Source organism: Trichomycterus rosablanca, chromosome 1 (genome assembly GCF_030014385.1).
Source record: "Trichomycterus rosablanca isolate fTriRos1 chromosome 1, fTriRos1.hap1, whole genome shotgun sequence".
In the NCBI taxonomy this organism is placed as follows: domain Eukaryota; kingdom Metazoa; phylum Chordata; class Actinopteri; order Siluriformes; family Trichomycteridae; genus Trichomycterus; species Trichomycterus rosablanca.
In genome coordinates, this window is record NC_085988.1 from 9,122,823 (window position 1) to 9,138,862 (window position 16,040).

A 16,040-nucleotide genomic window follows, 5' to 3' on the forward strand; every position below is an offset into this window, starting at 1 on the left:
CACAAGCCTTCCTCCTCTCCTGTCTCCAGTGTTCCGCCAGTTCCTCCTTGCCTCTTCCCAGCCTGTGGGTCCCCTCGCTGCTCCTCCAAGTTCCTCCTGCCCTGATTATTTGGATTTTGTTGTCTTTAATAAACCAATTGAGACAATATGTTCACATTACATGACCTTCTTGGTGTTCAGATCTCTGTACAGTTCACACTACACAACTCAATCTCCTGTAATTGGGGGTCTGTTAAGTCATTGTGGATTTGACACTACATGACTGATCAGTGATAGGGGGTCACACACTACACCATCTATCACCAGTAGGAATCACAGATGAGTCTGTCTGGTCTCCCAAACTACGTTTTGTCATGAAAACACATGCGAGAAGTGACGAGGGGTTTAATGATAACTGTGTGAGACGGGTTTTATTCTTTCAGAAATAGTCGACAGCAAGAAGCAAGAGATCCGAGCTGTTTGTGTGCTGATATGTAGCACAAAAGCAAAGAGGAAAAAGAAAAGAATCTGTCTGAATCACAGCCAGCAGGGGGCGTCGGTTCTGCAGAGAGAGTTGGAGGAAATAAACATTTTTGCAATGCAGCGTGTGTATTATGGTTTAACCTGGACGATAAGGTCACAAATACTGTAAAGCTTGTGTGTGTGCTAATGTATTCTGATAGAAACTATATTTGTCTCTTCTTTTTAACTCCTCCCCCGGGTTTCCCATAATTCTCTATCTTCCGTTGTCATTGGCTGTAGTTTAACACCGCACTTACTGACAGTCAAAACCTGAATTCAACACTTATCACACTACAGACTACAGAGTCGCCAACAGGTTCTGATATTTAACATGCTGGATATTTTACCTGAGTCTGTGAACGATCAGTGAGTCTATAGTCGGGGTGGTCAGTTGACCCAAAATATCGTAACTGAGCCAGCAATTGTAACAGAACATTACAGAACCAGACTGCCCAGGCCCCAGACCTCCAGGACTGGAGCCACACATCCATGGTTTGTAAAGACTTACAAAAAACAGTGGCATTTTAAAACACTAAAACAATATAGTTTTAAAGTAATTGTTTTATTTACAAAAAAAAAAGTTATCCAACACCGACTGGCCCTGTGTAAAAACCCTTATTATAAAACGGATAGTTCCGGTCTTAAAATCTGATTGGCTGAGCCGCGTTCAAAGCTGTTGTAAAATCCCCGATATACACGCACCTATGACCAGAGGCGATTTAACCTGCCTGTGGGCCCAGGGGCTACGGCTGGTTGTGGGCCCCCACGTATAGTTTTCATAAAATCAGTACACAACGCAATACAACAGAGTTCAGTGGCGTAACTAGGAGCTCATGGGCCCCAGTGCCAAAAATAATATATATATAGGTCTAGTAACGTTTAGCAGGTTACACAGATTCCCAAAATCCCTTGCTGTGTGTATTGTGATTACATGTATTCTGATATTTCATTGTCTTTTAGTTATTTTTATATTTTACTTAACAAAAATATTGTCGTGTTTTTACTTTCGCTATCGCGGCACTTTGCCGCTAGCATTAGCTACTTGCTACTGTAGAGGGTCGGCTCACCTAGCCGCTGTCCGGTGGGGATGTTACGGGTCTTTTGCTGTGCGGTGGTTGAGGTGTGGGAATAAAGACACACGACAGGGTCGAGTCACTTTAACTGTTTAGTCAGGACTTTAATGAGCATTACAGCACTTTACACCGCCTAGTTCCAGAACCCGAACTTCAATGCTGGGACCATAAGGCGAGTCTCACATACAAAACTAACTGCAAAACGTCCGAACGCACGTGTATAAACCTGGTGCTGCATTCTGATTGGCTGAGCTGAATATCACTCAAATACTAGCTCTAACGTTCACGTTGCTTAACTGAAACCACCAATCAGAATTACAACAGCTCGTTAGAGTTTATCTGGCCAATCAACAGTCAGAAATATGAATAATGTGTAAATTATTTACAAAATCATTGGTTTGTAAGCTTCCACATTCTTATTAACCGAAATAACTAACAAAATAACTAAAAAATAAAACAGCCAATCCGGGAACCTCAATTATTCGGGGCCCCTGGGCTGAAGCCCAGGTAAGCCCGTGCATTAAATCGCCCCTGCCTATGACCACCTCACATCATTTCATATTAATACGCCACTTTCAGTTTATACCTAGTTTGCAGCACATTAAAAATGGAAACATTTAAGGTATATTTTGACTTATTGGGTGGGTTAACAGGACTAAACAGATATATCAATGACTCCCCTCTTAGTCTGTCTTGGTGTATCCTTAATGACTCCGCCTTTACCACTAGTAACAACGTTTTCACTGGAGTTGTGAAAAAACTTCGCAGAGAAGGTCAAGACAATTCAACACACCATCAGGCTATAACGGACGAAGATTTAATTAAAATCAAGTACTCCGAGGCGCTTAATCCAAACACGCCAGTGGGGCTTGTCAACAAAGTCTGGTTTTACATACAGTTGCATCTAGGACGGCGAGCCAAAGAAGGGAACCAGCAACTGATGCCAGAATCATTTGTCATTTGTAAGGACAAGAATGGTTTAAAGTATGCTACCTTGACCTTAAATGAGATGACAAAAAACCACAAGGACCCGAACGAAAGAGCGAAAGAGAGCTGATGTGGATTTATGTACGAGCAGCCGGGCGACGTGTTATGCCCTGTTTCCTCTTTGGAGAAATATCTCTCCCTTCTTCCTCCGAACCCACCAGCCTTTTATCTCCATCCAAAAAAAAAGCCCTTACCAAAAAATATGGCAATTATTGTAAGCTAATTCTATAACACTTTCTTTGACAGACCAATTTGGTCACATTGTAACTCATTTTTGTACATTACAACTGGTGTTTGGTGGTAAAAACATGGCAGTCAATATGTAAGCTAGAATTTTTCAGTATGTCAATTTTATTTTGCTCTTTAGATACACCAGAGAGCCCATGGGGGTCAATTTCCTTGGCTCTATGCTGCCCAGAATTTGCAAGGCAGCTGGCATTGAAACTGTATACACCAACCACTGTCTGTGAAGTACAGTAATCCCTCCTCGATCGCGGGGTTGCGTTCCAGAACCCCCCGCGAACGGTGAAAACTGGTGTTTATATGGTTATTTTTATAACCTGATTCCATCGCGTTTAGCATTTAGCATCTTGCCATTAAAACCAATGGATTGAGGTAGCACAGCACGCTAACATGTCAATATAGCATCTCCCTTCATGTACTGATAACGGTTACATTTCCTGACAAGCCCGAACTTGCAAATAAAAACACTCGGTACAAGTTTATACAAGTTAAAAATCTGTAATATTTTATTTACGTTTGAAAATAACTGCATTCGTTTGTCCGCACCATCAGCCATGTTTATTTTTCTGTGACAGAAGAGCACCTGACCCACAATTAATTCTGGGATTGCCTCGCTCACTAAGGCAGCGTCGGATGCTCACTCGTTCTTGAGTGAAAATAACGTTGAACTGTTAAGATGCCTCAGTAGTGAGGATATTAAGGCATCTAGGATTTTGAACAGCCTCCTTATAGGGAGCACGCACAGGATGACGTGAAATGTGTTTATGTAGAGAGAGAGAAATACGCGAACCAGCGAAAAATCCGCAATTTATATTTAGACATGCTTGCATATAAAATCCGCGATAGAGTGAAGCCGCAAAAGTCGAAGCGCGACAGTGCAGAAACTTTCTGATGCAGGGTTGGAGGCAAGGGAAATTATGGCCAGTAATAATGGAATAATGGAAATGTCCAGATTAATATAAACAATAATGCTAATCATTAAGTGGGAGTTTCGTCCAAGAAATAGTGTTTGTGTAGTAAAGTTTATTGTTAACGTTATGTTCACCCTCATGTTGCCTAGCAACATGGCACACTGTTAACGGACTACTTTCTGTGGCAGAAGAATGCTTTATTGTAAGTTTATACATAATAAATACATTTATGAATTTAACATTGTTGTATTTTATTATAATTTATGTTGACCGTCGTTTTATTAAAGCAATAAGCCACTCGAGGCCGTGCGTTACTGCTATGATTTTATCACGGAAAAGAACTCTCTTATGGCTTATTGCTTTATTACCCCCCTTGGTAATCAAGCAGCACATTATGTTGCACTTTAAAGAAATTCTGGAGGAAAGGGAAATTATAGAAATTGACCTGTCTGGAAAGGGTTACAAACCCACACTGATCTGGCATAACAATCAATGAGCCTTGGCTGCCCATGACCCTGTCGCCGGTTTAGCACTGTTCCTTTTTTGGACCACTTTTGATAGATGCAGACCGGGAACACCCCACAAGAGCTGCAGTTTTGGAGATGATCTGACCCAGTCATCTAGCCATCACAATTTGGCCCTTGTCAAACTCGCTCAGATCCTAATGCTCGCCCATTTTTCCATCAGTGAAATATCAAGACAAGTACAAAAAAACCCCAGATAAACACAAAAAGAATTACAAATCTTGCTTACCTAAAAAAAGAACAACCAACACCCAAACATGGAGATGCCATGACTGACAGAACAAATTCTCTACCAAAAAGTTCTGAAGGAGAACGTTCATCAACAGTCAGTAACCTCAACCTCAAGCACAAGCGGGTTACGTCAGCAAGTATAAACCATAAAGAATTGAATTAGAGTTCATCATCAGAGTTCTGTCCAGTCTGTGGTAGAATAAAGTCTGTGGGTGGGTTCTGTACATTCCCATCATATCCAGCAGGAACAGCTTTGTTAGCATGAAAGCCTCAACCCTGCAGGCTTCAGGTGGGTAAAAAGCTCGTCAGAACCACCTTGGGGTAAAGAAGAACACATTTAGTTAAAATATAATATAAACAAAACCATTAATAGTAAGATGAAAATTGTGCAGAGAATAGCTTAAGACTCCCTTAAGGCACCCCTAATTAATAAAACATAACTGAATAGAAGAACTAGCAGGTAACACAGCTATCAGATATCTCACTGACATCAGCACCATCAACAAACTTGAGTGATTGCATTAGAGAGACAGAACAGCAGCAACCCAGCATCCCAGATCACCACAAATCTCTATGACATTAAACCCCAAGCTTTACGCCTTTGTCTATAGTCAGGGTAGTCAGTTCTGGTCTTAGGGGTCAGAAACCAGGCTCAGCCAGATTACCCAAAATATCACAACTGAGCCAGCAACTGTAAGAGAACATGAGAGCACCAAACTGCCCAGATCTCAGACCCCCAGGATCGGAGTCACACATCCTTGGTTTGTAAAGACTAATCAAAAGCCTAAATAAACACATATGTTTTCAATCTGGACTGGTTGGAGCTGACAGGTAATACCTGGGTTTTATCCTAATTAAGTAGAAGGAAATTGCACGACATCCAGTTTATGTTGTTCGAACAATCCTCAATCTTACAGACTGTGTTCATGTTGTTGAGTTGTGCTGATATATATATATATATATATATATATATATATATATATATATATATATATAAGCCTCTTGGAGAACTTGCTGCAGTTCTTCTGAAGATTTTGGTTAACTCACTTGCTTCTGTCTCTGCATGTAATCCCAGACCGACCCAATGATGTTGAGATCAGGGCTCTGTGGCGGCCAGTTTCATCTGCTGTAGGTCCCCTTGCTCTTCTTTTCAATAAATAAAGTTCTTTATGATTTTGGCTGTATGTTTGAGGTGATTGTCATGCTAGAGAATGAAACTGAGACCAATCAGACGCCTCCCTGATGGAGCTACATGACCCATTCTTCCAGAGCATTGTACAGCGCCCCCATTGTGTTTTTGTGCAGAAGTGAGTCTCTTGGCTTTGTTTCTCCCTCTGCGTCATGGCATTTTAGTCACTCATCAACTGTACCATGAAAGCCACGTCTGATAAGACATACTGTAGATAGGTGTCTTTTTCTAGTTCTTAGCTGAAAATGGTGCTGGGGGTCGTCTGATTTTAAAGAGAAGTAAGCCAGAGGCACGCCGAGTCGTCTGTGCTCAGTTTGCATGGCTGAGTGCAGCATCTGTTATCTACTTCTACAAAAGAGCTTGGACAGCACATCTGGAAACACCTGTCTGCTATGAAAACTCTGCTTTGGAGAGACCTTGCTCATGCAGGACAATCATTTTGCATCATCTTGCCACGATTTTAAAGTTAAACCACTACAGTGTTCAACAGTCCTGCTATTTTCCCTCACCCAGCTTTTTTTAGCTTTACAGAGATGCTTCTGTTTCAGCTCTGCAGTTTAGATCAATCTGCTCATAATTCACTAGCATTGGTCGTTAGCATCTAGTTGTTGTATTTGTTTAAGCAAGCTTACAAAGCAAAACACTAAAACATGTTGTTTTCTACTTACATAATAATGCAGAATACTTAATATAACCACAAGCATACCAACAAGTACCTGTCTGGTAGGTATTATCACTGTTACATTTATAACCTACACCTACCATGTAAATTATATAAATGTACGTTGTGGCCATACAATTACTGACTGCAATTGGGACACCCAATGACCAGATGATTTTTGGATGGTGGACTCTTCAAAGAGACTAACATAATAATCACATGGCTGAGTGTGTTCTTCTGGTATGAGTGTAGCAGGCACAGCCGTGTTATTGGGATTTTATATACTGGTTAAAGGTCTACATAAAAGCTTATAAAGCTTAAAACATAACAAGTAAAAGTACAAACCAAATAGGTGTACCTAATAAAGTGCTCAGCGAGTGTAAATATCAATACGAGTTCAGGACATTTATTATGGTGTTGTTATACAGTGAGTGTTTCTGTACCTGTTGATTGGAGTCTGTGCGGCCACTGCAGCAGCTAAAGGGTAAAATTGGTAAACCTGATGCAGAACAGAAATAAATTTTCAAAAATAAAACAAACACACTACATACACACAACATGATTCATCTGAGACTCTGAACATTAAATTTTAAACTTGTTTTAGTTCATGTCCACGTAAAAATGCATGGACCACAAAAATAACGCATAGCAACAACTCAGGAACCCCTAAAGGTTCTTTATACTAGAGTCATTATTGATATTAATTATGGTACAATCTTATACAGAACCTATATACACATCAGTACAATATCATCACTGTTACCACCACATCAACATTTTCACTCTGTTTAAACTGAATTATTTTGTACTTAAAGATAAAATAAATTGTGTGAATTATGCAGGAAATTCTTACCTCGTTCCTTACGGTATTTGTAGATCATCCCCACTGCTACAGCGATCAAACAAACACAATACTGTTATACCTATACCTATACATATCCAGGGTGAATGAGGAGCTAAAGTAGGTTTAGTATCATTTCCCGTCTCATTATTTGGTTGATCTGAAATGTAAAATCAGGAAGTAAAACAGACTGAAACAGTGCCGAGGAAAATCAGTAGTTTATTATTTCTTATACTTTTTACTGCTGATGTGTTTAGAGTGCAACATACTGAACATGAACTAAGCATATACAGTGTATCACAAAAGTGAGTACACCCCTCACATTTCTGCAAATATTTTATTATATCTTTTCATGGGACGACACTATAGACATGAAACTTGGATATAACTTAGAGTAGTCAGTGTACAACTTGTATAGCAGTGTAGATTTACTGTCTTCTGAAAATAACTCAACACACAGCCATTAATGTCTAAATGGCTGGCAACATAAGTGAGTACACCCCACAGTGAACATGTCCAAATTGTGCCTAAAGTGTAAATATTTTGTGTGACCACCATTATTATCACTGCCTTAACCCTCCTGGGCATGGAATTCACCAGAGCTGCACAGGTTGCTACTGGAATCCTCTTCCACTCCTCCATGATGACATCACGGAGCTGGTGGATGTTAGACACCTTAAACTCCTCCACCTTCCACTTGAGGATGCGCCACAGGTGCTCAATTGGGTTTAGTCCATCACCTTTACCTTCAGCTTCCTCAGCAAGGCAGTTGTCATCTTGGAGGTTGTGTTTGGGGTCGTTATCCTGTTGGAAAACTGCCATGAGGCCCAGTTTTCGAAGGGAGGGGATCAGTTTCAGAATGTCACAGTACATGTTGGAATTCATGTTTCCCTCAATGAACTGCAGCTCCCCAGTGCCAGCAACACTCATGCAGCCCAAGACCATGATGCTACCACCACCATGCTTGACTGTAGGCAAGATACAGTTGTCTTGGTACTTCTCACCAGGGCGCCGCCACACATGCTGGACACCATCTGAGCCAAACAAGTTTATCTTGGTCTCGTCAGACCACAGGGCATTCCAGTAATCCATGTTCTTGGACTGCTTGTCTTCAGCAAACTGTTTGTGGGCTTTCTTGTGCGTCAGCTTCCTTCTGGGATGACGACCATGCAGACCGAGTTGATGCAGTGTGCGGTGTATGGTCTGAGCACTGACAGGCTGACCTCCCACGTCTTCAACCTCTGCAGCAATGCTGGCAGCACTCATGTGTCTATTTTTTAAAGCCAACCTCTGGATATGACGCCGAACACGTGGACTCAACTTCTTTGGTCGACCCTGGCGAAGCCTGTTCCGAGTGGAACCTGTCCTAGAAAACCGCTGTATGACCTTGGCCACCATGCTGTAGCTCAGTTTCAGGGTGTTAGCAATCTTCTTATAGCCCAGGCCATCTTTGTGGAGAGCAACAATTCTATTTCGCACATCCTCAGAGAGTTCTTTGCCATGAGGTGCCATGTTGAATATCCAGTGGCCAGTATGAGAGAATTGTACCCAAAACACCAAATTTAACAGCCCTGCTCCCTATTTACACCTGGGACCTTGACACATGACACCAGGGAGGGACAACGACACATTTGGGCACAATTTGGACATGTTCACTGTGGGGTGTACTCACTTATGTTGCCAGCTATTTAGACATTAATGGCTGTGTGTTGAGTTATTTTCAGAAGACAGTAAATCTACACTGCTATACAAGCTGTACACTGACTACTCTAAGTTATATCCAAGTTTCATGTCTATAGTGTTGTCCCATGAAAAGATATAATGAAATATTTGCAGAAATGTGAGGGGTGTACTCACTTTCGTGATACACTGTAAATATACTAAATAATGTCTGCATTTAGTCAAAATATGATAAAACATGGAACTGATTGCATTCTTACATATTAAATTGAGAATGTCCCCACTGTTTTGAGAATTTCCCCACTGTGGGACTAATAAAGGATTATCTTATCTTATCTTATCTTAAACCAATCTGATTAATTATTAAATTTATTGAACAAAAAAAAAAAAATGGAATATAAATAAAATATAGAATTATTATATGAATGAAATTTATTTGTGTAACACTTTTACAATAGACATCGTCTAAAAGTAACTTCACAGAATCCAGGACTGAGAGGCCAAAAACCCACTGTTAAGCAGCCAAGGGCGACAGGGGCAGGAAAACTCCCTTAAAATGACAGGAAGAACCTTGAGAGGAACCAGACTCAGCAGGGATCTCCATCCTCCTTGGCCACACTAATTATTTATAATAATAACTGTATCAATTAAAAACTGGATGTAAAATGTAATTACTGATAACATGTAACATCTAGCAAATAAAAAGCTTCACTTTAGTTTAATATTCACTCACCCTTAAAAGAGCCTGTTTCATTTGTACTTGGTGTAGTTTTTTCTGTGGGTAAAAAAAAGAGAAAAATGTATATTAATGTTTTAGCATTAACACCATTTGTTGCTCTCCACTCTGCAACAATGCTAAATAAATCTACTTTATATTACAGTGAAAATGCAACTTCTGTTACTCCTACATGTGATGATGTTTGAGGATTTGGGGTTAGTTTAGTAGTTTAGTACAACCCCAAATCAGAAAAAGTTGGGACAGTATGAAAAATGTTACTTTGACTTTTATTTGATGTCAGACAAGATGAACCTGAGATATTTCATGTTTTATCTGCTCAACTTCACTTCATTTATTAATAAACATCCATTCCTGCATTTCAGGCCTGCAGCACATTCCAAAACAGTTGGGATGGGGCAATTTATGGCTAGTAACAAGGATCTTCAGTTTGTCCACAAATGTGTGAGAAAATTATTGAAATCTTTAAAAACAATGAACCTCAAAGAAAGATTGAAAGGGATTTGCATATTTCTCCCTCTACAGTGCAGAATATCATTAAACCATTCAAGGAATCATGAGGAATTTCAGTGTGTAAAGGACAAGAGCAGAAGCTTAATCTAAATGCTGTTACGTGGGGAGAGAAAGGACTCAAGCGTGGAGGTTTAAATGGAAATAATAGTTTTACGGGGCTGGCTTCACCCGCTAAAGCTAAATGCTAACCAATACTACAGATAAAGCAGACCGGTTATTGATACAGGTAATAAAAGCTTCTACTGTGGATTTGAACCGGGGGTGCTGACGAACCAACCGAGCGTTTTACGGCGTTGCCACCCCACGGTTGCAGAATCCAAAAGCTAGATTTAATAAGCAAACTAAAGCGGTGAAAGCTCCAGCGCCGTCTCACGGGGCTGGCTTCACCCGCTAAAGCTAAAGGCTAAGAAGAAAATAAAAAGCAGTTCGAGGACTGCACAGGATCGCACCACGCTACTTCTAAGAAAGGTAAAGCAAAGCTAATTACCTCAACCTTGCGGTCTACACACCCTGATGGCCTTATGCCACCGGGGGTACCTCTAGAACTACAAAAGAAGCGTGGGGGAGCCGTCAGCAGTCCCCACGGACACCGCAGTGCCCAAAACAAAAGGAGCAAACAAGACAGAAGGTGCGACGCCTGCAGCCAGGCGGCGTGCCCTTAAATAAGGGAGCCGCAGCTGCAGGTCGTTCGCCCTAACGAGCTGGCCTATTATTAAAGGCCTAGCTCCGTACTGCTCTGTAAGGCCTGTGACGTCGGGGAAGAGTGGTAAGTCCCACAAATGCCACAGAACCTTACAAATGCCTGTGATCTTCCATCCATTAGATGGCGCCGCATCAAGAACCTCCACTCAACACTAGCTGATATAACCACATGGGTGAGGGATTAGTTTATCAAACCTTTATCAAGCTCTACAATACAGAGTTACTGCACAAATGATACTTAACACTTTACTGTGCAAAAAGAAGCCTTATGCTAACCATGACCAGAAAAAGTCAAAGTTAGTGCAAAAAACTTTGTTTTTATTATTTACATTTCCATACTGTCCCAACTTATTTGGAGTCATATATACCTGACCAATTTTTGACTGTTTTAAATTCCATTCCAAATTCACTCATTAATATAGAGTACCCTCTTTGAATACACCAGCCATCACTAATCTGGAACAGCTTTCTACAGGTTTTTGGAGTGCAATATATACCATAATGGGGTTGGGTCAGAGCCCTGTGAAGCCGAGTAGAGTTTCTCCTCACCAAGCTTGTTAAACATTGTCTGTATGGACCTCATTTTGGAACAGAAAATAGCCTTCCCTAAACTGTTGCCAAAAAGTTGAAGGCATGTTATTTATTTGTGTATTTGATTTTATAACTGTTAGCAGTTTAACTGGAACACATGAAGTTAATAATTATGAGTAGTGTCCACATACTTTTGGTCATATAGTGTAAGATCTACATGTTTAATGCTTAGCAGCTAGTTTTTGCTACCAATGCAGATGAACTGCAGTTAATAATGAAGAACATCTTCTCTTCATGTGTTGGTGTAAATGATGCTCACTGCTGAGTTCTGAGGACTGAACATGTTCAGCTTGTTGTGTTTTTACTTCAAGTTTTATCCTACAAAGTCGTCTAGTGCTTTCTAATAAAGTGCAAATACAAAACGGACTAGACGGAGCACAGTGAGCAGTGTAAGGAAGAGAATCTTTAGCTAGAATTTATAACACTGATGTTTTTTACGCTTATGGTGAGATCAGTAGTTTATCAAGATTTCATTCTATTCATAACTAATAACTTTGTTTTCTAGTATTTATTCTGATCAGTTTCTCTTCTACTGGAAATTAAATACTTACCATCAACTGAGAGATTAATGTTCACGATCAACTTTAGTTTAACAGAGATGCGACTCTCTTTGGGCTTCCCCATGTGGCAGCATCCATAGATGCCCTCATCATCAACTCTGACATTCTTCAGCACCAGAGAACAGTCTCCTTTATTCAGCTCGTCCTCAGGAACGTCCACACGACCCTCATATCCCTTACCTTGATACGGTTTCTCACCAACTGTCCGCTCAAACACTTTCCCTTTTTTTTTTTTCCAGTGAACATTTGGTGTTGTAGCAGCTTCAGTGGTACAATAACAGGGCAGGAGAGCTGTGGAACCCACTGTTGCATTTACGGTTTTCAGAGGATCTTTAGTGGAGGGGTCTGTGGTAAAAATAAATAAAATCAAGATGAACTGGAGCTAATATTAATAAAACTCTTATATCAGAAGAATTCTGGTTGATGTATTTTATAGAAGCTGCTCACTCACCATCACAGCTAACAAACTGCACAATGCAGATGTACAGGAGAAACATCTGGAGGTTCATGACTGTAAGGAAGAGAAGGAGCAGATTTTCTGAAACAAACAGTGAACTGTGTTACATGTCTACATGCATTTCTTAGCCAGTTTTTATAGTGTTCTAGGTCTTGTGCTTGTTTTATTGAACCTTGTTGCAAGATTATGCTCTGATCTGTGCCTCAGGCTGGCGTAATACTCAAGTTAGTGTTTTGAGTTTAACTTGCACTAAAGTCGTATACAAACACACTTCAGACTTGACATGCAGCTCGTCTCTAATGACTATTATTGTTTTTTATACAACATAAGATGTTTTATACAAGTTTCTGTGTGTCCTAGTGTTAACTAAACAGTTTTATATACACTGTCTGGCCAAAAAAAAGGTCACACACTGTAATATTTGGTTGGACCGCCTTTAGCTTTGATTACGGCACACATTCGCTGTGGCATCGTTTCCACAAGCTTCTACAATATCACAACATTTATTTCTGTCCAGAGTTGCATTAATTTTCCCCCAAGATCTTGTATTGATGATGGGAGATTTGGACCACTGCACAAAGTCTTCTCCAGCACAACCCAAAGATTCTCAATGGAGTTCAGGTCTGGACTCTGTGGTGGCCAATCCATGTGTGAAAATGATGTCTCATGCTCCCTGAACCTCTTTCACAGTTTGAGCCAGATGAATCCTGGCATTGTCATCTTGGAACACACCTGTGCCATCAGGGAAGAAAAAATCCATTGATGGAATAACCTGGTGGTGCAGTATATTCAGGTAGTCAGCTGACCTCATTCTTTGGGCACATAACGTTGCTGAACCTAGACCCTGACCGACTGCAGCGACCGCAGATCATAGCACTGCCCCCACAGGCTTGTACGGTCGGCACTAGGCATGATGGGTGCATCACTTCAGCCGCCTCTCTTCTTACCCTGATGCGTCCATCACTCTGGAACAGGGTAAATCTGGACTCATCAGACCACATGACCTTCTTCCATTGCTCCAGAGTCCAATCTTTATGCTGCCTAGCAAATTAAAGCTGTTTTTGCCGGTTAGCCTCACTGACAAGTGGTTTTCTTAAGGCTACACAGCTGTTTAGTCCCAATCCCTTGAGTTCCTTTAGCATTGTGGGTGTGGAAATGCTCTTACTGTCACTATTAAACATCCCTGAGTTCTACTGGAGTTTTTCCTAGTTTTTTGGCCAGGCAGTGTATATCTGCACACCTGGATTGGTTTGTTTAGTTTATGCTGGCTGCCATTATAAAATACAATTCTTTTCCATCTCCTTACCCTGACATAGTTACTATACTCCACTATACTATACTATACTCTTACATTTTGCAATCACAGACTGTCATGTTATTTTGAGTAAAGATCGTAATAAAATGTGTAAAACTGTGTTTTTAATCTGATTTTATATATTAGTTGTTTATTTCTATGCTACATTTACCATATATACTTTGTGTATGTCATACTGACTTAATATTTGACTATAGCCTAAAGAATCGTGACTTGACTTTTTAAACGAAACGCCCAACATCCCCCAAGATAATGGCAGAGGATGATACAAACTAGTGTATGGAACACTGTGACTTTGTTATTTGAAGCGATATAAATGTAATTACTCACATTAACTTAAAACAATATACAAGAAATATATCTGTGTACTGATCAACACCACCGTTACACCACAACACCACGTACCTTATTCTTCAGTCCCATCCCTTCACTTTTAGGTACAAAAAAGTGTACCTAAAAGTGTAAAGTGTATTGTGTTGTTTGCACTTGTGTTGTGTGTTGTACCCTGGTCCTTGTTTTAATATGTACTTGTATAGAACTAAAATGACAATAAAGGCTTTTGAACTTGAACTACGATTTATGTATTAACCATCTTTTTTGTGCAGACAGTACAGTTGTACCAGACTAGTAATCAAAAGATCACTGGTTCAAGCCCCACTACTGCCAGGTTGACGCTGCTGGGCCCTTGAGCAAGGCCCTTAACCCTCAATTGCTTAGACTGTACAATGTCACAGTACTGTAAGTCACTTTGGATAAAAGCCAAAGTCTGCTAAATGCCAAAAATGTAAATGTCCAGCCAGCAGAGGCCCCAATTGCAGCAGCAAAGAGGAAACCACTTTACCTAACGCCCCCCAATCCCCCTGACACAGCCAATTATGTTTATGTGATAGCTGAGATTCTTGACAGCTGCAATTCTCAGCAGTGTTGGGATGGCACATTAAACCACTGTGCCACTTAAAAGCTGGCTGTGAAAATAAGATTTGCCCCTTTCTAATTCTGTTTTGCTCAGACTTCTTCTTTATTTCTTACACATCTATGTTTTGGATAATTAAACTACTTTAAATAACAGACAGACCCAAGTAAACACAACATGCTTTTTAAATGCTGATTTTATTTACTGAGGGAAAAATCCTGTTCAGCCCTACCTGCCCAATGTGAAAAAAATCACCCCGTTAGCTACTAAATCCACCACTTAACCAAATTCAAATTTAATGTGCAATAGTGACTGATATATATTTCACTATACTTAGGCTAGAAGGCTTAAAAAGACTAGGTCTTAAAAAGCAGCATGTGATGCCATGTTCTAAAGAGATTCAAATACAGATGCAAAACCATCAACGTAATCTGCCCTTGGTAACAAAGCCAAGCCTTTATTCACAAAGAAATCCTGTAACAGTGGTGAACTTTACTAAGATTTTTTACTTTCCAAATTTCATAGAGAAACGTTAAATAAGGAAAGTGGTTCTTACCTGTCCAAGTGAAGAGTGGGGGCAGAGTCTAGGGTTGTCCTCTGAATCCTTTCACTATAGAATCCACTAGTAGAACAAAGTCTAAACGCAGAAATCACCAATCAAACCCTGTTCTGATTTCTACTTACGTTCTTGTGCACAAACTCACTAATGACATTCGAATTCATCTCAAAGTGCCGCACAGTTCACTTCACACGTGTTTACTGCCCCAATACTTTTACTTTTCTCTCTCTTACTCTCCGTTCATCTCTCAGGACCTGATTTGCTTAGATTAGATTAGATTCAACTTTATTGTCATTACACATGTACAAGTACAATGCAACGAAATGCAGTTTAGCATCTAACCAGAAGTGCAATAGGCAGAAAGTGCAGAATAAACAGTATTTATGATAGACATTATTTACAGTGTGTAAATAGCAGTGGTATAAACAGGATCTATAAACTATACTATAAACAGGATATGTAGCTAAAAACAATATACATATTAAGGTGCAGATTAATATTAAGGTGCTATGCAGGTTAAAGTGATTAAGGTGATTATGGACACGATCAAGCAATGAGTATGTAAAAACATAACATAATAAACAGATGTATACAGTATATATGAGATTTATGTACAAATGAATATGTACCATTGAAATACAGAGCGGAAAAAGGATAAAAATGATAATGTTTGTAGTGCGGGGGGTGGGGGGGGGTTTAACGGGGGACAGAGTTCAATATGGAGACAGCTCTGGGGAAAAAGCTGTTCCTCAATCTGGTAGTCCTTGTCCGGAGGCTCCTGAAGCGCCTGCCAGAGGGCAGAAGGGCAAATAGTCTGTGTGCAGGGTGGGAGGAGTCCTTAAAACACTGTCCT